The sequence below is a fragment of the Mercenaria mercenaria genome, chromosome 18 (genome assembly GCF_021730395.1).
Source record: "Mercenaria mercenaria strain notata chromosome 18, MADL_Memer_1, whole genome shotgun sequence".
Taxonomy (NCBI): Eukaryota; Metazoa; Mollusca; class Bivalvia; order Venerida; family Veneridae; genus Mercenaria; species Mercenaria mercenaria.
The window spans coordinates 35,796,552-35,822,848 of NC_069378.1; the positions used below are offsets into that span (position 1 = coordinate 35,796,552).

The 26,297-nt window shown below is 35.0% G+C and overlaps 1 pseudogene; it reads left to right on the forward strand.

Moving 5' to 3' along the window:
- Nucleotides 1–26,297, forward strand: part of LOC128550544 (putative ankyrin repeat protein RF_0381) — a 91,855-nt pseudogene that overhangs the window by 14,822 nt on the left and 50,736 nt on the right.

Genomic DNA, 26,297 nt, shown 5'->3' on the forward strand with positions numbered 1-26,297 from the left:
TATAATGTCCACTGTCAGCACAAGTACAAAAACCACTGTTCAAGGAGGTATAATGTCCACTGTCAGCACAAGTACAAAAACCACTGTTCAGGAGGTATATGTCCACTGTCAGCACAAGTACAACCTGTTCAAGGAGGTATTATGTCCCTGTCAGCAAAGTTATAAACAAATGTTTCAAGGAGGTATAATGTCCACTGTCCACAGATATCATGTCCACAGTCAAAAGAGGTATAGTTTCCACTGTCCATAGAAGTATAATGTCCACTACTCACATAAGTGTAATGTCCACTGTCACTAGACTTATAATGTCTGTAGAGTAATACTGTCCACTGTCCACAGAAATATGATGACCACTGTCTACAAAAGTATAATGTCCACGGAGGTTTAATGTCCCTTGTCAAGAGTAGTGTAATGTCCAAAGGGTTATAATGTCCATTTTCAATGGAGGTATATCTGCTGTTGGCAGAGGTGGAATATACAAAGAGGTAAAATGTTCACTGTCAGCTCAGGTTTTATATCAACCGTCCAAAGAGGTATAACGTCCAATGTCCACATGGAGATATCATGTCCATAATTTACAGAGGTATAATGTCCACTGTCCACAGGGAGATAACATGTCCACAATTTACAGTGGTATACTGTCCAGAGGAATTAAGATATCATGTCCACAATCTACAGAGGTATAATGTCCACTGTCCACAGGGAGATATCATGTCCACAATCTACAGAGGTATAATGTCCACTGTCCACAGGGAGATAACATTTCCTCAATTTACAGTGGTATAATGTCCACAGGAAGATATCATGTCCACAATCTACAGCGGTATAATGTCCACTGTCCACAGGGAGATATTGACCACTGCTGACAATGATATAATGTCCACAGAGGTATAATGTCAACAGAATTTAGAATAGAAGCAGAAGACAAACAGCTTATGAACTGTTAATAATTGTTAGTATGAAGCCTTTGAGCATGTACTATTTGACAGGTCCATTCTGGTCTTATCTTGACATAATATCGACTCGAGCTGTTTACTAATTATAACTGTATGTTAATCTGTGAAAATTGAAGGTGGTTGTAGACTTACAGTAGTTTTTGATATATATATATAACAAAGATAACAGTTAAATGAATTTTATTAACAAATTTCTTGTTAATGTGTCTGAAAGTTCTGTTTGCATAATTAACAGGTTGCTTGGTGATATTGACAGATGAATTAGAGGTGCAGACAGTGTGTGTTAATGTTAAGGTCTGCATATTGAAGTAGGAGGCATATATGTTCAGATTTAATTGACAGAAAAATTTGCCTATTATTTTGAAATAAATGAAAATTTGTTTTACAAGTATAAATCATTGTGTCACATCTTCAGATAAGATTCAACTATGAAATGTATTATATAGTATCAAGTTACCTAGTTATATTGATGAGAAAGCTAAACTGAAAATGTTTACATGCAGGATATTTTGATAAACGGTAACAAATTGGCAGTAAGAAAATGTGAAACAATTTAATTTCTAGCAATATTTGGTTTGATGTTATGATATACAAGAGGGCTTATCCTGGGCTTCCCTTGGGCTCTCCTTTCCTTGTATTAACCATCATGAAATAATTTTCAGTTTGCAAACAGGTATCATTTTTATAGTATTATTTAAACATACTTCAAAATAAATGTGTATCTGAAATTCAATAGAATAAAAAAGCAAGAACATTTTGGACTCTTGGTTTCAGTGAATTAGTTTTTTGTATGATTTAGGTAGTTGAAACTTAGAAAAGATTGAAATGTTTAATATTATTTACATTCTGTTTATCTTGGTATTTTGTTTTTAAATTTATACATATGCTAACCAAAAAATAAAAAAGCCTTATGACTATTTATGAAAAACTATGTTGCTGACAGGCCATGTCATAAAGTTAAAATCCCTAAACAAAATATTTTTTCTTAACATTTATACATGACAAAATTAATGCTTGTCATATCTTAACTGTAAATATATTTGCTTTTTTAAAGGCTCAAGGTGAGCTTTTGTGACCGCTCGATATCTGCCGTGCGTCGTGTGTCAACAGTTTGTAAAAAAATCTTCTACTTCAAAACCACTGGGGAGATTTACACCAAACTTCACAGGAATGATTCTTGGGTGGTCCCCTTTCAAAATTGCCCAAAGAATTTAATTCCATGCAGAACTCTGGTTGCCATGGCAACCAAAAGGAAAAACTTTGAAAATCTTCTTGTCAGAAACTATTAGCCAGATTTCAAAAATATTTTGTAGAAATGATCTCTAGGTGACTACCAAAATTGCCTAAGCCATTGATTCTGTAAAAAACATGGCCACCAGGGGGCGGGCTTATTTCCCCATTATGGCTATATGTAAATTTCAAAAATCTTCTTCTTCAAAACCACTGGGCAGATTTACACTAAATTTCACAGAAATCCTTGGGTGCCCCCCTATGAAAATTGCCCAAAGAACTGAAATCCATGAAGAACTGGTTGCCATGGCAACCGAAAGGAAAACCTTTAAAAATCTTCTTGTCCAAAACCACAGTAGCTAGGGCTTTGATATTTGGTATGTGGTATCATCGAATGGCCCCTACCAAGGTAGATCAAATTATCCCCCTAGGGTCAAATATGGCCCTGCCCCGTGGTCATATGGTTTACATAGACTTATGTAGGAAAACCTTTAAAAATCTTCTTGTCCAAAACCACAGGGCTTAGGGCTTTGATATTTGATATCATATAGTGGTCCTCTACCAAGTTTATACAAATTATCTCCCTAGGGTCAAATATGGCCCTGCCCTGGGGGGGGGGTCACATAGTTTATGTAGACTTATACAGGGAAAAGCTTTGAAAATCTTCTTGTCCAAAACCACAAGGCCTATAAGGCTTTGATATTTGGTTTGTGACATCATCTCGTGGTCCTGTACCAAGATTGTTCAAATTTTGCCTGTGGGGTGAAAAGAGGCCCCGCCCCTGGGGTCTAAAGTTTAACATAGACTTGTATAGGAAAATTTTTTAAAAATCATCTTGTCCTAAAATCCACAAGACCTAGGCCTTTGATATTTGGTATGTAGCATTGCATGGTGGTCCTCTATATGTCCCTGGTATGAAAAGAGGCCCCGTCCCGGGGGTCCCAAATTTTACATAGACTTATATAGGAATTTAAAAAAAAAAGAAATCTTCTTGTCTGAAAGTTCAAGGCCTAGGCCTTTGATACTTGGTATTTTGCATTGCCTAGTGTTTCTCTAACAAGAATGTTCCATTTATGCCCCTGGTGTGAAAAGAGGCCCTGCCCCAGGGGTCACTAGTTATATGAGTTATATAGGAAAAAATACTTTAAAATTTTCTGATCATATTTCCTAAACTGTTTTATTATAATTATCTGATGACCCCAAGTAATTAGTGGTCACTTCACTTTGACCTTTACCTGCTGACCTACTTTTTTGTTTTATACTTAGATACAGCCTTGAAATTTGGATGATAAATACAGTTTTGCACACCGATCTTAAAACTGACTTTCAGTAACCATGAATGTGACCTACTGACCTACTTTCTTAATATTTTAGCATCAGTTTGACATTTGACATGAAGCTCATATTACTCAGATGAGCGATCCAGGGTCATCATGACCCTCTTGTTCCCTTCAAGTTAAGGTGATGTCACTTTTTGAATTTCAGGTGAATAACAAAAAAAATTTGACAGCTCGTGAAAACTACCCTTACAGAAGCAAGCCTCTGTGGCGTACATGCTGCGTATTTGCTGTGTATATGCCGTGAACACAGAAGTACGCCAGAGGAGTACATTTTACATACACCGCATGCCGCGTACATGCCGCGTACTATTTCGACGAGTACACAGCATGTACGCAGGAGGTCACTAGTACACTTCAAGTACGCAGCACAGACTCTGAAAATTTAAGGAGTACACTGCATGTACGCAGGAGGGACTTGTACAAGAAAATAGTACACTGCATGTACACCGCAGATACTTTGAAATTTGTGCAGTACACTTCATATACGCAGGAAAGACTTGTACAATTTCTTTTGGCATTTATACTTAGTTTTTTTTTTATAAGTTAAAGTCTGAAATAAACTTCATATATGCGGGAGGGACTTGGTCATTTTCTTTTGGTGTTTATACTTTGAATTTTTTTAGGTAAAAGTCTGAAGTACACTTCATGCAGGAGGGATTTGTACATCTTTTTTTTTTTTGAAAGCAAGAACTTGATTTCCGAGTAACTTTTATCTTAATAGCATAGAATAGTTCAGATTACCGGTATTCTGAACAATGAAAATTTGCCAAACTATTTGCAATGTTCATTTGTGAAGCTTACATCTTAGTGATTTCTGAGCTGCACCTTGCATGCAGTGTAAAAATATATTCTTTTTCATTTTGAATTAATCCTGGAGCTTTCTAACTTGGATAATTGAAAAGCCTTATTTGAACTTCGTTGCATTACATTTTGTAATACATGAAATAATTACCAAGATAATGCCTCAACAGCGCCTGAATGAGAAGAATTAATAGCTCTCACTGTTATTTGAATACTCTTAAGCAAAACACCATTCTATCATGTTTTATAAAGGCTTTAATGTGTACTCATTAAGGCCTCACCAAATTTAAAAGTTGTTCATCGGATTTGCCGCTCATATATTTTCAGAACGTTTTTGGTTAATTGCGCTCGCCCCATTGGAAAAAATCAATCCAAAATTTTTTGGTGCGCTACTTTCTACGGACGTAAAAGTGTATAAATGCTTATATAATTCCAGTCCTAGATTGTTCTCAGATGGATTTTAATCAAAATAAATACATACTACGCACACATCGTCTATAATAAATCATAACGGATGGATGGACGGATAGCTCAGTAGTTTGCACACTGGCCTTCCAATCCTGAGGTCAGGGGTTCGATCCCCGGCAGCTACTCGGGAATTTTCAGAAACGCTTTTCAGTGTTTCCCACCCAACTAGTGGTGTACTGGTCAGGAACCCAGGCAATCCTTGCGTGCATCCGTGCTATACACTGGGCACGTTAAAGACCCAGGTTGTCTATTCGAAACGAGCTAGGCTAAGTTAGCCGGACAAGCCTGTATCTGATTTCTGATCTCTCTGTCGTGGGGGCTTTGTCTCGCTCTGTCCCTCTGGTCAGATCGCTCTGTGTCTGTACTAGTAGAGGATGAATTGTGCGCCCTGTGTGGCTGCATTTGAACTATGTAAAGCGCCTTTGAATGTGAAATTGATCATGAAAAGGGCGCTATATAAATCTGGTATAATAATAATAACACTTATATTTAGTTGCATTAAAGTTGTTTCCCCTTGATGCAGTTACGCCATTTTCTTCAAATGTTTACCAAATTACATGCTACAAAAATTGATTTATTTCATTGAAAAGTGGATGAAGAAAAGCATACTCATTTATTTGATAACATCAATCTACATTATTTTGGTAAGGGTAAATACTTATTGATGCATGTCACTTATCTTTTTTCGTTTTTTTTTCTGTCCAAATGATCAGCGTTTGCATACGAAAGTTGGTTGGGTAAGGAATTTACATTATCACAGCAGTTTCGCCACAAGAGTACACAGCATGTATGCAGCAGGAGTACACAGCATGTACGCCGCAGGAGTACACAGAATGTACGCCGCAGGAGTACACAGCATGTAAGCAGCAGGAGTACACAGCATGTACGCCGCAGGGGTAGTACACCGCAGGCTCATTTGCATGTGAAAAGTGTATGTGCCGCGTACATGCTGCGTACTATTTCCCGCATACTAAATTCCTCCAGCGTACATCCTGTGTACTATGTAGTCCACAGCATGTACGCAGCAAGTAGTACGCGGCAGAGCTCATTTGCATGTCAAAAGTGTACTACAAACGTACTATCGGTGTATGTGCAGTGTATATCCTGCGTACTATTTAAAGCCCTTGATTTCAGTACACATCATGTATGCATCATATACGCTGTATGTACACAGCAAGAGTATGCAGCAGGCTTTTTTCTTCTGTAAGGGTAATGACTAATTTTGACAGGTAAATGATGACTCATGACCTAATTATTTTTTTTCTGTTATTTCTAACTTCCAGTTTGATTTTCATAAAATGGGTATTCTTTATTGTAGCTTACAACTCATACATTAAAACAATAAAAGAATATATTGTTACCTCACTGTCGTTTTGTCTATCCATCTCTCGTACGAATTTGTCAGTAATTAGAGCAACTCACAGTGTTGCAGTCATACAAAACACATCCCTTATTTTCACATAGATATTGAGGATTTATCTAATGAGCACATGTATTGGAAACACAATTTCAATACCGACTGTGTATTGTAATAATGCTAAACTATCTCAGCCGTGATGTGTCCTTAAGTTATCTATATTTTCTCATGTAATGGCATAATTATAAGTACACTTAAATCTCGAAAGCTTTTGAAACAAGATCATCATTGTTAATGTAATTTCATTAGTACATATTGCTATCGTGATACATTGTTTTGTTTACTTAAAGTAATATGTAATTTATCTGTTAATTTAGTATTGACCGTAAGTATTTGCTCGGCACTCTTTGACAATATTTTAGGGCATTTTCATTATTTTACTTAAAGATCTGCTCCAGTCCTACCTTTTAACCTTACATTGTCACTGAAAAAGCATAAAAATCCTGACTATGAACTATGAAATAAAGTGTGGCTGGTGGCTGTTAACTGTTACCTATTGTAATCATGGGTTGCATACACACAATAGAATTTGAATAGCCGCGGAGCAGGGCTTTGAATTGTATTCTGAAAATCTTTATACTTACTGCATGAAATATCCTATATTTTCAACCTAAGACATAATGGCATAGCGGTAAGATCTCTAACTTACATCTCCAAGTTACTGTATTTACAACATTTTTTTATGTTATGTATTTTTTAAACTGTTTTTATTTTTAGCTCACCTGAGTTATTGTGATCGCTCGATGTCCGGCGTCTGTCTGTCTGTCTGTCAACATTTAGCTTGTGTATGCGATAGAGGCTGTATTTTTCAATTGATCTTCATGAAATTTGATCGGAATGATTGCCTTGATGAAATCTAGGCCAAGGTTGAATATGGGTCATCTGGGGACAAAAACTAGGTCACTAGGTCAAATCAAAGAAAAACATTGTGTATGCGATAGAGGCTGTATTTTTCAATTAATCTTCATGAAATTTTGTCAGAATGATTGCCTTGATGAAATCTAAGTCAAATTTGAAAATGAGTCATCTGGGATCAAAAAGTAGGTCACTAGGTCAAATCAAAGAAGAACCTTGTGTATGTGATAGAGGCTGTATTTTTCAATTGATCTTCATGAAATTACACCAGAATGATTGCCTTGATACAATCTAGATGGAGTTTGAATATGGGTCATCTGAGAACAAAAAGTAGGTCACTAGGTCAAATCAAAGAAAAACCTTGTATATGCGATAGAGGCTGTATTTTTCAATTGATCTTCATGAAATTTGGTCAGAATGATTGCCTTGATACAATCTAGGTTGAGTTCGAATATGGGTCATCTGGGATCAAAAACTAGGTCAGTAGTTCAAATCAAAGAAAAACATTGTGTATGCGATAGAAGCTGTATTTTTCAATTGATCTTTATGAAACTTGGTCAGAATGATTGCCTTGATAAAATATAGGTCAAATTCAAATATGGGTCATCTGGGGTTAAAAAGTAGGTCACTAGGTCAAATCAAAGAAAAACATTGTGTATTTTAAAATAATTTTACACAAAATTAATGGTCCTTATGTGTCCCTCTACCAAGATTGTTCAAATTATTCCGATTCGTCAAAAAACATGGCTGCCAGGGGGCGTGGTCACTTTTCCCTATATGTATACAGTGGAAATTTAAAAAATCTTCTTGTGTGAAACTGCTGGCCCGATTTTAAAATAATTTTGCACAAATGGTCCTTGTGTGACCCTCTACCAATATTGTTCAAATTATTCCGATTTGTTTAAAAACATAGCCGCCAGAGGGCATGGTCACTTTTCATCAACAATTTCTTTAAACATCATCTCCTCCAAAACCATTCAGATTTGTTCAAATGGTTCCGGTTCATTGAACATATGGGTCTTTTTGGTTAAAAATAGGTTTTCAGCTATCACACTTTAAAAATCTTTTTTTCTTGAGCTTTGATATTTGGCATGTGATATAAGGGTTTAACTCTCTACCATAATTTACCAAATTATTGCCCTAAGATCAAAAATGGCCACGCCCCTGTATGTGACATGTACTTACTATAGACTTTTATATAAGAAACTTTGAAAATCTTCTTCTCTGAATCAATAATAGTTAGAACCTTGATTTTTGGCGTATGATATCAGAGTTGTACTGTCTAACTATTGCCCTAAGTTAAAGAATGTGTGTGACGGCTAACATAGAAGAAACCTATCAATACATGTACCATTACGTTATACAAACACACTTAAAGCCTTGTACATGGGTGAGCGCTTTAGGGTCAATGACCCTCTTGTTTCTTTGTTAGCACAACTATTCAAAGAATAAGGAGGGCTATTGCACGCACCTTAACATCCACGTCTATATTGGTTGAAGTTTTTCAAAGATTACAATACTGTTTTTATAACTATTGCAGATTCTATGTTAAAACTTCACACTCTTCTTTCACATAATGATGTAAGGATATGGCATCAATTTCTGTAACTCTTACATGAATTTCAACAGATTATCCCCCTTCTTGGACGTTATGTTAAAATTTCGCATTCAAATTGCTCTCTAAAAGTCAGTGCAAATACTTAATCAAAACTTTATACAAATTATTGAAATGGAATTGGTCAAAGGTGCATCTCCTGTAACTCTGAATTGTATTTTTGCAGAAGATATGCCCTTTTTTTGGTTTTGGAAAATGAAGATTAAAGTTTTGCATGGAAATTACTCCAAAACTTGGTTGAAACTTCATGCAGATGTTGAGTGCAATCAACAAGATCACATCATCATGTCCCCATATCTTTTACATGAATTTGGACAATATACGTACCTATTCTTAAATTGAAAATCTGTTTAACTGACAAGCCTTTAAATACTTGAGTATGTTGTCATCAGACAGCTCTTCATTTTTAGTAGTATTTAATTGATGAATTCTTTTTTTCAGCTATTTTTATTACACAATGTTAATTTATGTAAGCAATACAAAAATTGGTTGACATTTTATAAAAAGAATTACCTACATGTACATAAAGATAAAGATAGAGGAATGTTGAATAATGATGACTTTCTTGCTATAAATTTACCATCAAAAATCATGATATACATAGCAACTTTCCCACCTGTTAAGTTTGCATATAAAAAAGTACAATAGCTGGGCCAGACATAAGACTTGAACCAATAACCCGAAGATTGGTAGCTGAAGACTTTGTCCACAGAGCTATATGTGAGAATAAGAAGATGCCAGTTTAGTAAACGGTTCTTTTATGATAATGTGGTTGATGTCCAACTTTATGGACCTTGCTGATGTGATGATCACCTTGGTCAGGTCCGTAGAGTTGGATATTCACCCATGTTATCATACAGTAAATCTTAAAATGACTACACTTAAAAAAGAGCAATATGGTTAATGTTTCTGTTAGATTGTTTGTACAGAGGCCAATACACAATTTAGAGATAGGCCCTAAAATTTTCAATGATAGAATTACATTAAATAAAGTCTAGAAATTAATTTCCAAGTCCTTGAAATAACCAAAAATGATTTCACAAATGTGAAGTTTATGATAGTTTTGTTAATATCAATAAAAGAAGTTTTAATTTTTAATTTAAAGTTGTGATCCACAAAGAATGACAACTCTTGCCTTGGGCTAGTACTTATAAGTAGAGATCTATTAGTTTACTTCCCTTGCAATTACACAATTGAGTGGAAAATGAAAACTGTTTAAGACACAATATCATACTTTTTTGCACAACAAAATCATTAAGGATTTATTCATTTGTGTTTGATTTACCCCTCAAGACATGGTTCCTATGATTCTGTCAACTTACATATGGTAAAAAATTAACTTTTAACAAGCCAATAATAAAACGAAGTACCAGTAGGTAAATAATAGTGCAGATAATACAGTTTTGCTTGTATCAAAATGTCACAATAGATCCACTTTTGTAATACAGAACACCTGGTAGGATTAGTAAAGGTGCAATTATATTGATCTCTATTTCCTATACCTACACAATTTTATCAAAATATAACAAAGCTGCTGATTGAAGTACCTATTTGTAGAAAACTTGATTTGGTTGGTGTTAGACAGATCTATATTTAGCCTTGCAGATGAGTTTATTTTGAAAAATATTTGCTCATTTGATTTTGTTTACAAGTACAAGTATATCGCTTTTTGTGCCCCCCCATGAGTGGTGGGGGCATATAGATTTGCTCTTGTCCGTGCGTCTTTCCGTCCTTCCATCCGTGCGTCCGTCCGAAGTTCGTGACACGCCTAGCTCAAAATGTATTTGATACAAATTGATGAAGCCTTGCATGAATCTTTATCATGATATGAACTTAAGCACCTCCTATTTTTCATCTGGGTCCGCCCTCTATTTCCAGAGTTATGGCCCCTGAAATAGTCAAAAAATGTACTTTTTAACCTAATTATGTGCCTCACTCAAAAAGTATTTAATGTAAATTCATGAAACCTTGCTTGAGTCTTTATCATAATGTGACCTTACACACTTGGCATTCTTCTTGAGAATTTTAGCGTTTTTTACAGAGTTATGGCCCTAGAAATAGCCAAAATAGTGGATTTTTTGTTTGTGATGCTCATAGCTCAAAAAGTATATGGTATAGAATAATGAATCCATTTCATATTTTTTTTTTGAGACTATACCCCATTAAGACTGCAAACATTTGAATGATTTCCACTTATTTGTGACAAATGTACCAGTGTGTGGGGGGGGGGGGCACACCCTGTGTCCTACAGACACATTCTAGTTGCATTGAATCTGCTAGTTATCGACCAGTGAGATAAGTGGAATTTACAAATCATCAAATAATTAAGTATTTGTATTGAGTAATACATGTACCGCTATTTAGGTTCAGACACAGAAAATATTTGGAAATATAACAAATATTTTGGAGTACCAGGTGAATATGTATGGATAGTAAACTGGTATAATTAACATTGAGATGTATATCTTCATATTTTGGCCTGGCATATATAATGTTGTATTTCATGCTGAGATGTATATTTTTACATTATCATTTTGGTCTAGGGTATTTCATGCTGCTATGTGTAATTTTATATTTCTTATTTTATATTATACCTTGGTATATTTTATACCGAAAATTGTATTATATTTTATTGTAGCCTCGTATATTGCATGCTGATATGCATTACTTTCTTGCTGAAAGGTATTATTAGCTCACCTGTCACATAGTGACAAGGTGAGCTTTTGTGATCACGCAGTGTCCGTCGTCCGTCCGTGCATGTGTGCGTCCATGTGTCCGTAAACTTTTGCTTTTGACCATACTAGAGGTCACATTTTTGTGGGATCTTTATGAAAAATGTTCAGAATGTTCATCTTGATGATATCTAGGTCAAGTTCGAAACTGGGTCACGTGCCATCTAAAACTAGGTCAGTAGGTCTAAAAATAGAAAAAGCTTGTGACCTCTCTAGAGGCCATATATTTCACAAGATCTTTATGAAAATTGGTCAGAATGTTCACCTTGATGATATCTAGGTCAAGATCGAAACTGGGTTACGTGCCTTCAAAAATTAGGTCGGAAGGTCTAAAAATAGAAAAACCTTGTGACCTCTCTAGAGGCCATATATTTCACAAGATCTTCATGAAAATTGGTCAGAACGTTCACCTTGATGATATTTAGGTCAAGTTCGAAACTGGGTCATATGCCATCAAAAACTAGGTCAGTAGGTCAAATAATAGAAAAACCTTGTGACCTCTCTAAAGGCCATATTTTTCATGGGATCTGTATGAATGTTGGTCAGAATGTTCATCTTGATGATATCTAGGTCAAGTTAGAAACTGGGTCACGTGCGGTCAAAAACTAGGTCAGTAGGTCTAAAAATAGAAAAACCTTATGACCTCTCTAGAGGCCATATATTTCATGAGATCTTCATGAAAATTGGTCAGAATGTTCATCTTGATGATATCTAAGTCATGTTTGAAAGTGGGTCATGTTCCTTCAAAAACTAGGTCAGTAGGTCAAATAATAGAAAAACCTTGTGACCTCTCTAGAGGCCATATTTTTCATGGGATCTGTATGAAGATTGGTCTGAATGTTCTTCTTGATAATATCTAGGTCAAGTTCGAAAGTGGGTCACGTGCCTTCAAAAACTAGGTCAGTAGGTCAAATAATAGAAAAACCTTGTGACCTCTCTAAAGGCCATATTTTTCATGGGATCTGTATGAAAGTTGGTCTGAATGTTCATGTTGCTGATATCTAGGTCAAGTTCGAAACTGGGTCATGTGCGGTCAAAAACTAGGTCAGTAGGTCTAAAAATAGAAAAACCTTGTGACCTCTCTAGAGGCCATCTTTGTGAATGGATCTCCATAAAAATTGGTCAGAATGTTCATCTTGATGATATCTAAGTCAAGTTTGAAAGTGGGTCATGTGCCTTCAAAAAGTAGGTCAGTAGGTCAGATAATGAAAAAACCTTGTGACCTCTCTAGAGGCCATATTTTTCATGGGATCTGTATGAAAGTTGGTCTGAATGTTTATCTTGATGATGTATAGATCAAGTTTGAAACTGGGTCAACTGCAATCAGAAACTAGGTCAGTAGGTCTTGAAATAGAAAAACCTTGTGACCTCTCTAGAGGCCATACTCTTGAATGGATCTTCATGAAAATTGGTCAGAATGTTCACCTTGGTGATATCTAGGTCAAGTTTGAAACTGGGTCACAAGCCTTAAAAAACTAGGTCAGTAGGTCAGATAATAAAAAAACTTTGTGACCTCTCTACAGGCCATACTTTTCATGGGATCTGTATGAAAATTGGTCTGAATGTTCATCTTGATGATATCTAGGTCAATTTCAAAACTGGGTCAACTGCGGTCAAAAACTAGGTCAGTAGGTCTAAAATTATTAAAATCTTTTGACCTCTCTAGAGGCCATATTTTTCAATGGATCTTCATGAAAATTGATCTGAATGTTCACCTTGATGATATCTAGGTCAGTTTCGAAACTGGGTCACGTTCGGTCAAAAACTAGGCCAGTAGGTATAAAAATAGAAAAACCTTGTGACCTCTCTAGAGGCCATACTTTTCATGAGATCTTCATGAAAATTAGTGAGAATGTTCACCTTGATGACATCTAGATAAGTTCAAAACAGGGTCACGTACCTTTGAAAACTAGGTCAATAGGTCAAATAATAGAAAAACCTTGTGACCTCTCTAGAGACCATATTTTTCAATGGATCTTCATGAAAATTGGTCAGAATTTTTATCTTGATAATATCTAGGTCAAATTCAAAACTGGGTCACATGAGCTCAAAAACTAGGTCACTATGTCAAATAATAGAAAAAATGACGTCATACTCAAAACTGGGTCATGTGGGAAGAAGTGAGCGATTCAGGACCATCATGGTCCTCTTGTTAGCTCATCTGATTTTTTGAAAAAAAAAGATGAGTTATTGTCATCACTTCAGCGGTTGTCGGCGTCGGCGTCGGCGTTGCCTGGTTAAGTTTTATGTTTAGGTCAGCTTTTCTCCTAAACTATCAAAGCTATTGCTTTGAAACTTGGAATACTTGTTCACCATCATAAGCTGACCCTGTATAGCAAGAAACATAACTCCATCTTGCTTTTTGCAAGATTTATGGCCCCTTTTGTACTTAGAAATATCAGATTTCTTGGTTAAGTTTTATGTTTAGGTCAACTTTTCTCCCAAACTATCAAAGCTATTGCTTTGAAACTTGGAATACTTGTTCACCATTATAAGCAGACCCTGTACATCAAGAAACATAACTCCATTTTGCTTTTTGCAAGATTTATTGCCCCTTTTGGACTTAGAAAATCAGTTTTCTTGGTTAAGTTTTATGTTTAGGTCAGCTTTTATCCTAAATTATCAAAGCTATTGCTTTAAAACTTGCAACACTTGTTCACCATCATAAGTTGACCCTGTACAGCAAGAAACATAACTCTGTCCTGCTTTTTGCAAGATTTATGGCCCCTTTTGGACTTAGAAAATATCAGATTTCTTGGTTAAGTTTTATGTTTAGGTCAACTTGTTCTCTTAAACTATCAAAGCTATTGCTTTGAAACTTGCAACACTTCTTCACCATCATAAGCTGACCCTGTACAGCAAGCAGCGTAACTCCATCCTGCTTTTTGCAATAATTATTGCCCCTTTTGGACTTAGAAAATCATTTTCTTGGTTGAGTATTATGTTTAAGTCAACTTTTCTCATAAACTATCAAAGCTATTGCTTTAAAACTTGCAACAGTTTTTCACCATCATAAGTGGACACTGAACATCAAGAAACATAACTCTATCCTGCTTTTTGCAAGAATGATGGCCCTTTTTAGACTTAGAAAATCATGGGTAGGACAATATTTCTGTTACACAAAAAAAATCAGATGAGCGTCAGCACCCGCAAGGCGGTGCTCTTGTTTTTATATTGTAGCCTGGTATACATCATGCTGTAATATATAATTTTGTTGTGTCCTACTGTAGTATGTTATATTTCATGCTTCTTTTGCTGCTTGAAGAGGGGGAGCATATAGTTGCCATTTTGTCCTTCTGTCCGTCTGTCTGAGCAAAGGAGAGAACATTTGTTCGATACTGAGGACAATAGGTTATGGTAAATTCTGTAGATTCTGTACTGTTTATTGGGTACTTTCTCTCACTTGTTCGGTACTTTATAGCAAAAGAAATACCCAATATAGGTCCTTAAGAATGTAAGAACATCCGTTTTCACAATTAGATACTTATGTGGCTACTGGTGAGCATTTCAGATACTTAACTGGCTAAAGTGTTTTGTGTTGTAGCCTGGTATATTTCATGCTGACATGTATTGTTCTGTGTTGTAGCCTGGAATATGTTATGCTCAGATGCATTGTTTTGTGTTGTAGCCCGGTATATTTCATGCTCAGATGCATTGTTTTGTGTTGTAGCCTGGTATATTTCATGCTGAGATGCATTGTTTTGTATTGTAGCCTGGTATATTTCATGCTGAGATGTATTGTTTTGTGTTGTAGCCCGTTACATTCCATGCTGAGATGCATTGTTTTGTGTTGTAGCCTGGTATATTTCATGCTGAGATGCATTGTTCTGTATTGTAGCTCGGTACATTCCATGCTGAGATGCATTGTTTTGTGTTGTAGCCCAGTATTTTTCATGCTGAGATGCATTGTTTTGTGTTGTAGCCTGGTACATTCCATGCTGAGATGCATTGTTTTGTGTTGTAGCCCAGTATTTTTCATGCTGAGATGCATTGTTTTGTGTTGTAGCCCGGTATATTTCATGCTGAGATGCATTGTTTTGTGTTGTAGCCCGGTATATTTCATGCTGAGATGCATTGTTTTGTGTGGTAGCCTGGTATATTTCATGCTGAGATGCATTGTTTTGTGTTGTAGCCCGGTACATTCCATGCTGAGATGCATTGTTTTGTGTTGTAGCCCGGTATATTTCATGCTGAGATGCATTGTTTTGTGTTGTAGCCCAGTATATTTCATGCTGAGATGCATTGTTTTGTGTTGTAGCCAGGTATATTTCATGCTGAGATGCATTGTTTTGTGTTGTAGCTTGGTATATTAAATGCAGAGATGCATTGTTTTGTATTGTAGCCCTTTATATTTAATGCTGAGATGCATTGTTTTGTGTTGTAGCTCGGTATATTTGAGATGCATTTTTTTGTGTTGTAGCCTGGTATATTTCATGCTGAGATACATTGTTTTGTGTTGTAGCCCGGTATACATGTATTGTTTTGTATTGTAGCCAGGTATATTTCATGCTGAGATGCATTGTTTTGTGTTGTAGCCAGGTATATTTCATGCTGAGATGCATTGTTTTGTGTTGTAGCTTGGTATATTAAATGCAGAGATGCATTGTTTTGTATTGTAGCCCTTTATATTTAATGCTGAGATGCATTGTTTTGTGTTGTAGCTCGGTATATTTGAGATGCATTTTTTTGTGTTGTAGCCTGGTATATTTCATGCTGAGATACATTGTTTTGTATTGTAGCCCGGTATACATGTATTGTTTTGTATTGTAGCCAGGTATATTTCATGCTGAGATGCATTGTTTTGTGTTGTAGCAAGGTATATTTCATGCTGAGATGCATTGTTTTGTGTTGTAGCCCGGTATATTTCATGCTAAGATGCATTGTTTTGTGTTGTAGCCCAGTATATTCCATGCTGACATGTATTGTTTTGTGTTGTAGCCATGTATATTTCATGCTGAGATGCATTGTTTTGTGTTGTAGCCCAGTATATTTCATACTGAGATGCATTGTTTTGTGTTGTAGCCCGGTATATTTCATGCTGAGATGCATTGTTTTGTGTTGTAGCCCGGTATATTTCATGCTAAGAGGCATTGTTTTGTGTTGTAGCCCTGTATATTCCATGCTGACATGTATTGTTTTGTATTGTAGCCTGGTATATTTCACGCTGTACAAGAACATGATATACCAAAGATTCATCAGCTTCTGAGATGCTGGGTGAGAGTGGATTCAAGATATGTAAGTCAACTGTTAAATACAGCTACAATTTTTCTGCATACTATGTTTGCTTATCAAGGCCAAAAAGTACATATAAAACTATTTACAGAATGCATCCGCAGAACTTTAAAAACTTTATTTGGCAGTGTCTTATTCTCTGATTGAGTGAAATGTATGATCTTTATGAAGGCCACATATTTCCCAGTTGTCAGTCACTGATGTGCTACCAACAATCATCATTATACCCTCCCCCCCACCAACCCCGAAAATGAAGTTTATAGTACACCAGAAAAGGAAGCTAATTATACTGCCAGGGGCCTCCGTGGCCGAGTGGTTAAGGTCGCTGACTTCAAATCACTTGCCCCTCATCAATGTTGGTTTGAGCCTCACTCGGGGCGTTGAATTCTTCATGTGAGGAAGCCATCCTGCTGGCTTACGGAAGGTCAGTGGTTCTACCCAGGTGCCGGCTCGTGATGAAATAATTCCTCCACCATTGTAAAGCTGGAAAGTCGCCATATGACCTATTATGTGTCGGTGCAACGTTAAATCAAAAAAAAAAAAAAAAAAAAAATAATAATAATAATAATAATTATACTGCCAGGGATGAAGTTAATAATTTGTTGGTGGTCAGTAGAGTGGCCTGTTAGTCATTTGGTTCATAGAAAAATGGTGATGGAGTGAAGTATGCAGGAATTCATTTGAAATTTCATACACCTGATCACCTGGAGTATTTAAGAAATTAAATATTTTTTCGGTGGTCGTGCAAAATGAACAAGTGAATAGGATCAGCAAACCCATAAATCGCGAGAGCAATTAATATAAGTTATAGAACTTCACAATCAACCTAAAATAGATTAGTATAAACTATTAATTAAATGACAAATATGCATGAAGATAAAGAGTATACATGTATCTTAAAACAAAAGGAAATGCTATAAATTTAATGAATTACACCAAAGATTGAGGTATTTCCAGTTTTGTATGTATTGGTTGCTAGTGCAATGTGTATTAGTGCATCCACGTAAAGATTTAATGTATTTATGTTACAAGTTATTACATTCAATTTCAGAATTTTTATAGGGTATGCTGTTACTGCCAGCAAATGATGCTACAGTACATTGTGGTGAAGGGCACCCTGAAGAAAAATATTTTTATTTAGCCAGAACACTAAATTACTCAATTGAAATATAAATGTTGAACTCTCTGAGGGAAAGGCATTGATATCTATGAAAATGTTAAACATATCATATTTCACAAAACAACAGGAAAATTACAAATACTATACAAATCAACAAATATAGAAAGTCCAATCAGAATATTACTGAAAACAAAATTTTAATACACTTACAAAGTTACAGTGAACCAGCTGTTGAATCAATTTGAATTTGGTCCAATGGCAAGTCTATAATCATGGGGAAATCGTAGTACCTCTGGTGACTTGCGTCCTGGCCAGTGAAAAGGGACATAATTTGAATTAAATATTCCCAAGAGTTATCTTACTTGATTGTTTCAGTAGGTCTGATGACCAGGAAGCCTTGTGTGAAGTTTCAGTTCAATAAATAGATTTGTTGTGGTGATACAGCCTTATTGCACATAAAACTTAAATCAAATTTTGTAAGCTGAAAAAGAGGTCATAATTTGTGCCAAATTCATGCAAGAATGATCTTACTTAATTCAGTAGGTTTGACAAGCAGGAAGCCATGTGTAAAGTTTCAATTAAATGTATGCAATGAATACTGACATTTGATTTTGCACACAAGAATTTAACCAAGGTGTGATGTCACTATTACTTATACATTTTATCAGAAAACACACAGACTTTTACAGAAAAGATATGTTGTCATATTAAACAATATGTAAAATAACTTCTGTCATACTCCCGAGTTATAATTTGCTACACTGTACATAATGTGGCCTGTGCAATGTGAATTTGAATTAAAACTTCTCAGTTGTCATATAGACATGCATCTGCATTGTCGGCTAGGCACACCTTAATAAATTTCGCGGGCTTAGCGCAAAACGGTTGTAACTTATATGAAATAAAGGAGTTACAACCGTTTTGCGCTAAGCTCGCGTTATGCATTTACAGTGCAAAACAGGGTTTTATCTGTGGAATGTGTGCTACATAACTAAAACAGTTACAAATTTACCAAGTAAAATGTTTCATTTTATATCCTTACATGGTATATTTTCGTAGCTGGTTCAAAAGCTTACATGAGCTTATGTTGTACTTGTTTGCCATCTTGCCGACTTTAAGTAAATCTTATCAGATCTTATCTTACATAGTTAACATTCAGTGATAATGGATTGAACGAATAGATGATTTTTTTTTCCAGAAAAAGCAGACACTGAGACAGTTTGCAGCCTGCCATAAATTCCATGATATAGTGGTGATCATTGATGAACATAAAGCAACAACGGTAAATCATTTCATCTTCTTTCATGGTCATTTAGTAGTTACCAGCAATCAAAGTAAACATTTTATATTGTAATAACCATTGTTTATAGAACTACTGTAAATTAATATTGTAGTAAATTAATATTGTAATAACCATTGTTTATAGAACTACTGTAAATTAATATTGTAGTAACCATTGTTTATAGAACTACTGTAAATTAATATTGTAGTAACCATTGTTTATAGAACTACCGTAGATACCCATGTATAATGCGCAGTTTTTTGACCCCCGGGACCACCCCCTAATCGTGGGTGCGCATAATACACAGGTATAGACAATTTTCCAACTTCAAAACAAGTTTGTTACCGATGTTTGCAATTTTGGTAAAGGGAAACTACTCCCCGCGCTTACTGTCACCGCTAAAATCTAAGATTGCCATTACATTCCGTAAAAGATTGAATGGTTTATTTTTCTTTCAAGTATTTTGATGAAAGAAATGTTAATAAATCACAAAAGTTATCATACTAATTAAAGATCGAGAATTATCTTTAACCGAGATCAAACTGTGAACAACATAACTGACATGTGGTGACACATTAATTGCCGGTATTTACTGGCTATTTGATCGTGACAAAAAGACTACCACACCTTTTGTTATTGGTTTGAATTGAGAAGCTCATGTCATTTTGAAAGATACCATTCCGAAATATTGAATAAGCTGCTGTTTATTTATTCAAAATAGTTAATTAAAAAGGTAAAACAACAAATAAAACAATATTTTACTGGTTTTATTTTCGAGAAAACAAAAATCGATAGTACCGCGAGACCGATGCTGCTCTCCGCCGCTGAAATAAAATTTATTACCGGTGTCGATGTGAACTCTACTTCCGTTTTCCATCCACCTCAGAATTGACCAAAAATGTTTTTTTCCCAGGATTTTGGGGCAAAATCAGGGGTGCGCATTATACACGGGTGTGCATTATACATGGGTATCTACGGTACTGTAAATTAATATTGTATTAACCCTTGTTTATGAACTACTATAAATTAATATTGTAGTAACCATTGTTTATAGAACTACTGTAAAGCCAAAGCAAACATTTTATATTGTAGTAACCATGTTTATAGAACTCCTGTATTAAGCAACCAAGCTATCTTATTCCTTACCACTAATTTACATAAACGTTAGAACATACATTCTTCCTTCAGTCCCGATTTGTTTTAGTGGAATGTGTGCTACATAACTAAAACTGTTAAAAAGTCACCAAACAAAATGTTTGGTTTTATATCTCTACATTGCTATATTTTCTGTATGAAGACAACACCATTAAAGTTTTTATGGACTTATTGCTACCAAACTCTTGTAAATTCTGGTAATCATGATAAAAGGCAGATGCAAAATTTCTGATTGCTTTTAGAATTGCTTGATTTTCAGAGATAATTTTGTACTGTTAAATAGAAGCTTAAAAAAAAACTTTTGTGTGGGAAAATTGTTTGCTTTCTGAAATAGAGCTAGGGGTTCTGGTTTACAGGGGTATTTTTCTGGTGAAATAAAATCTCTAAATTTCTGGATTGCAAAATTTGTTCAGTAAAATTGGAGCAGTTGTTGGTATTCTGGGGTACCAGTTTAGAGGAGTTTCAGTTAACATATTTTGTGATTGCATTATACATGATATTGAGAGAATTTCAGATTTTATAAGATAGCAACCTCCAGAACAGAACATCCTGCAAAGTTTAAGCCAATCTGATTATAAATTTCTGGCATTTTTGTTCACTTGGTAGAATATTCATGGTATATGGCATATTATGAACATATTGCAGTCGTATGCAGCTGTGGATGCATGCCAGCAGACTGAATAAAATTAAACATCCCAAAGCAAACTGTTGGAAATTCAGCATTTAAAATACTTAGGTTAGTAAAAGAGGGACAGTCAAGTTTCATGTGCCTTTTCAGAAGTTTTTCTACAGTCTTTGGACTCCAAATGAATATTTTAGTATCTGTTATAAATAATCATCAATAAAGTCACTTTAGCAAAGATTTTCAAATGATTGCAACAGAAACTACAATATTATACAACAGGCATGTGATTTTAACCCTTACCCTCCTAAATTTCTAACTGACTGAATGGCGAACAGTGTAGATCATGATCAGATTGCACGGATGTGCAGGCTGATTATGATCTACACTGGTCGCATAGGCAGAATCAAGTATCATCTTGTTAAATTCACTGTACCTTCTTAACTGCTGTTGTTATTAACATAAGACAGATGTTGTAGTTTAAGGTCAGGTACACACATGGTCAAGGACATTTTGGTTAGATATGTTGTATTAGTATGGGATAGAATTTTATATAAGGTTCAATGTCACTAGCTCCTCTTAACTACAGCCTTTATAATCATAACATTTCACGTAAGGATTTGGGGTTGGTAAGGGGCAGACATTGTTTGGTATAGGATCAGGTTCTCCAAAAATTTTCACCACTTGGGTCAGATATAGAAAAAAGCTTTGGTTATGTTTTATTGCATACTTCCAGTTTTAGTGTATCTTCTTAAACTAACTTATAGTTGATATTGTTTGGAAGTATCACTCAAACCCCGCCCATCTTCTTCCCCTTTATCCCCCCTTCATACTCCCACCACCCGCTCTTATCCATAACTGAAAAATTGGTTGTGCTCTAATTCAGAAATATTTTTGGGTCATATGTCACTTACAGTGACAGTTCTTGTTTTTACATTTACACAATGTATTACAATGACTTATGTTTTACATTTATCACAGTAACTTACTTTTCTTTGTTAGTATCCTTCATGTGCACTTGATTATGTCTCTATACCCTTGTCTGGATTTTAATGACTATTCACATAAGTGATGAGTAGTAAACCTTTGTCCTTTCTATGCACATTGTTTGCGTGTTCTGGTTGAATTATAATTCATGCAGTTAATGCCCTTTGAGGATTTCTTTTTAGCTCCACTATTCGGAGAATAGGGGGGCTATTTTACTCGCCCTGCCGTCGGCGTCAGCGTTGGTGTCAGCGTGACCTTTCTTGGTTAAAGTTTTTCGGCAAGCTTTGTTTTTCTGTCATATCTTTGTTACTATTGCATATATTGTACTCTAACTTCACATAAACATTGTCCAGCATACAAACAAAGTATGTGCAGGGGCTGGGCCCATTATACGTAAGGTCAAGGTCACCAAGGTGTTATACTTAGGTTATTTTTAAGGTTAAAGTTTTTCAGCAACCTTTGTTTTTCTGTCATATCTTTGTTACTATTGCTTTTATCTTACTGTAACTTCACATAAACATTGTCCAGCATACAAACAAAGAATGTGCAGGGGCTGGGCCCATTAATCAAGGTCAAGGTCACCAAGGTGTTATACTTAGGTTATTTTTAAGGTTATTCGCCCTGCCATCGGCGTCAGCGTTGGTGTCAGAGTGACCTTTCTTGGTTAAAGTTTTTCGGCAACCTTTGTTTTTCTGTCATATCTTTGTTACTATTGCTTACATCTTACTGTAACTTCACATAAACATTGTCCAGCATACAAACAAAGTATATGCAGGGGCTGGGCCCATTATACCCAAGGTCAAGGTCACAAAGTTGTTATACTTAGGTTATTATTATTAAGATAATGACTTGAAATTAAAAATGTTTCTTTATAATCATCATCTGCATGTGTGGTTACTATCCCCATAACTCTTATTGTATTTTTAACAGAATTATGCCCCTTTCATACTATTGTTTTTTGGCAATCTTCACTTTCTGGATATAACTTTAGTATAATATAAGATAAAGACTTGAAACTTAAAATGTACCTTTATCATCTGCATGTGTGGTAACAATCCCCATAACTCTGATTTGTATTTTTGACCAAATTATGCCCCTTTCATACATTGTACTTAAATTTTTTGACAAACTTCGTTTTCTGGACATAACTTTGGTACTATATAAGATAATGACTTGAAACTCAAAATATATCTTTACCATCATTATCTGCATGTGTGGTAACAATCCCAATAATTCTAATTTGTGTTCTTGACAGAATTATGCCCCTTCAGGTATATCTTCCTTTTAAAAGTAGGGGTCTCTTATTGAGACATATATTATTTTACTGTCAAATCGTCGAATAGTTGAGCGCGCTGTCTTACGGACAGCTCTTGTTAATAACAAGACCCTGTCTGATCAAAATTAAATGCATGGGGAAACCTTACCCTCCCCCTCCACTCGACTCTCTCCCCTACTCCCCCCACTTCCACCAATTAATAAATAAAATAAAATAAAATAAAATTCTAGAATCCTTCAACTTTGCAATCCAGGAAAGGTTATTTTATCTTCCATGTAATATTTATAAGGATTTGAACTTAATTGTCTATTTATCTATCTGTACAAATAGTCAGACTCCCTATTTGTTATTTAGGAAGGTCTTTCAATGTCTGGTTAGGTTGCATGTAGTTGTAAATTGGTTGAAATTTCAGGTTTGATTGCTGAAGCATGAGTTATGACCCTTCAATTATTTCCCATATATTTGTTTTGTACCTTTATACTGTGAAATCATTTAATTTCATGTGTGTGAAATATTACTTTATCTTAACAGGAATTTTTATAATTTGTATGTTAAATTGGATTTCTTAGATTGATACAACCATGAAATCCCCGAGATTGTCCAACATGATAATGAGTGATTTCACAGTATGTGTTTGTTTAGCTGGGCACTCAGTCTGGAGTGATTACTGTTATATTGTCATATGGTCACTCACTGTAATAGAGTGGAATGATTCTTTCATTATTTATATATGCTGCATTCCTGTCTAACCTTATCGAAACTTGCTGTACTTGCTCAAAGTGACAATGAAAATAAGTTGACCAGATGTGTAACTTTACCTGTCCCTTTTTTTGACAAAAATTTGACTTAAGTTTTAACAAAATTAATCCCCCTCTTGGACAGCGATTTTTCAAGAATAGTGCTTCTTTTTAACTTAGAAATCTTTACTTATGTTTTAAGAAGGTCCAAAATCTTTCCCGTTTCTTAAAATATTAGAAGAAATTTGCTACACACTAAATAGACAATGAACATTAGTGTGACAAAATTTGTAACTCTACCTGCAGTATTTCCAGAGTAATGCCCCTTTTTTACTTAAAATTTTGGTTAAAGTTTTTAAAAGAGTACAATAATGTGTTTTTTTCCCATTCCATATAACATATTGAAACTTCACACACATCTTTCAGGTTATAACTCAAGGTTACACATCAATTTCAATAACTCTTACTGAATTTTAGCAGAATTATATACCCCTTCTTGGACAAAGAAAAACTAGGTTGAAGTTTTGCATACAAATTGCTCCAAAGTCAATGCATATAGTGAATTGAAACTTTTTATTGAGATGTATAAAACATGGAGAATATTGCATGTTCTGTAACTTTGAATTGTATTTTGGCAAAGTTTTGCCCATTTTTGGACTGGAAATTGCAAATATAAATTTTGCATGGAGGTAACTATGTCAACTGATGCAGATAGGTGGTTGAAACTTCAACAGATGTTAGGTGCAATTGAGCAAGATTCCAGCATCAAATCCAAGAAAATCATACTTGAATTTGGACAATATACCTATTTGTAAATAGAAAATGCCTCCAAACATTCAAGTGTGCTGCTATTAGACAGCTCTTGCTGAGTCGGCTAAACGATGAAATCGTTTTGACGAGTCCTTGCTATCCAGCGATTCTCTAAGTCTAAATGGACCAAATAACACAGTGAAGGGATGTAGTTCCATTAGATTTCCCAAACTTCAAACAGTTCACTGCGTGAATGAAGTTAAGTTGTGTGAATTCCCTTTGCTATGACCAATATACGATGTAATCTGTCATATTTATGACTTGTAATTGTGCAATACTCGAATGTAACTCATTAAGCATAAATGTGCATTTTATGAATTGCGCAGGCTTACAAAGCTTGCGTAACATCCAGCGAAAGACAAAAAATAGTTCCACAGGGCTCCAGATAAGATGCGTATTAGCGTAAATTACGTATAGAAATAATGCAAATACGCATGTCTAATAATTTCTAAGCGTATAAAAACGTATATAAAATTACAGAAATGCACACAATGCTTTTTTAAAAACAAAATCTGAATCATCTGGATGCGTTAGATAACATAGCCGATCCCGATCAGCCTTAATTCTCCCACATTGAACGTATACACGCATCGTATGATTTCTATAAACTTTGCGTGGGTTTCTACACACACACATGAATTTTGCAGTCAGTAAACGCATAAATTATCGGAAGAAGAAGCTCTTACTGGTTTGTTTAGTTACTACAGATATTAAAAATGATTTTAATTCTTATTTTTCGAGAAATAAACAAATCGGCGAAACATTAAATTGTATTTTCTTGTAGTTTTTGAAATCGAAAGTAGATCCTCTTTCTAGGCTGTGACCTCAACTCGGCTGCTTTCACGAGATGAAACAACTTTTTTATGAAAAGATTTAAATAAGAGGTAATTTAACCGTAAACTTCAATGTCAGATTCTGCCAATTGCTGCTAAATGTCTTCGTATCATCACAATTTGTAAAATATATTGTTGAAAATAAAGTGTAATCGTATCCGGATATAATATTTTGGGTAAATATCGAGCTGTGTTATGAAATTTTAACATTCATGTAACATACATGATAGATATTATTGTAACAGAAATGATTCTAGAATTTATTTTTATTACACCTACATATAATCTATGTCAGACTGGTATTCTAGTCCTGAGGCATGATCTGAAAGTAAATACTTTGGATATTGTAATACTAGAAAAAATCTAGATCGTAACCTTTCTGGAATTTTGACTGGTTTGGATAATTTGCTTACGATTCATGTTCGCAAAAAAATGAAACCGTCACCCATTCTGCTTTTCATGATGACACATGGCTTGATTTTTGCAGTCTGTAAGCGGATAAATTATCCTGAGAAAGAGCTCTTACTGATTTGTTTAATTACTACTGATTTTAAAAATGATTTTATTTCTTATTTTTCGAGAAATAAACAAATCGGCGAAACATTAAATTGTATTTTCTTGTAGTTTTTGAAATCGAAAGTAGATCGTCTATGTTAGAGTGCTTTGACGAAACGAAACAATTTTTTTTATGAAATGATTTAAATAATTTCACCGTAAACTTCAATGTCAGATACTGCCAATTGCTGCTAAACTGTCTTCATATCATCACAATTTGTAAAAACATATTGTTGAAACTGGAGATTTTGGTGGTATAAAAGAAAGTGTAATC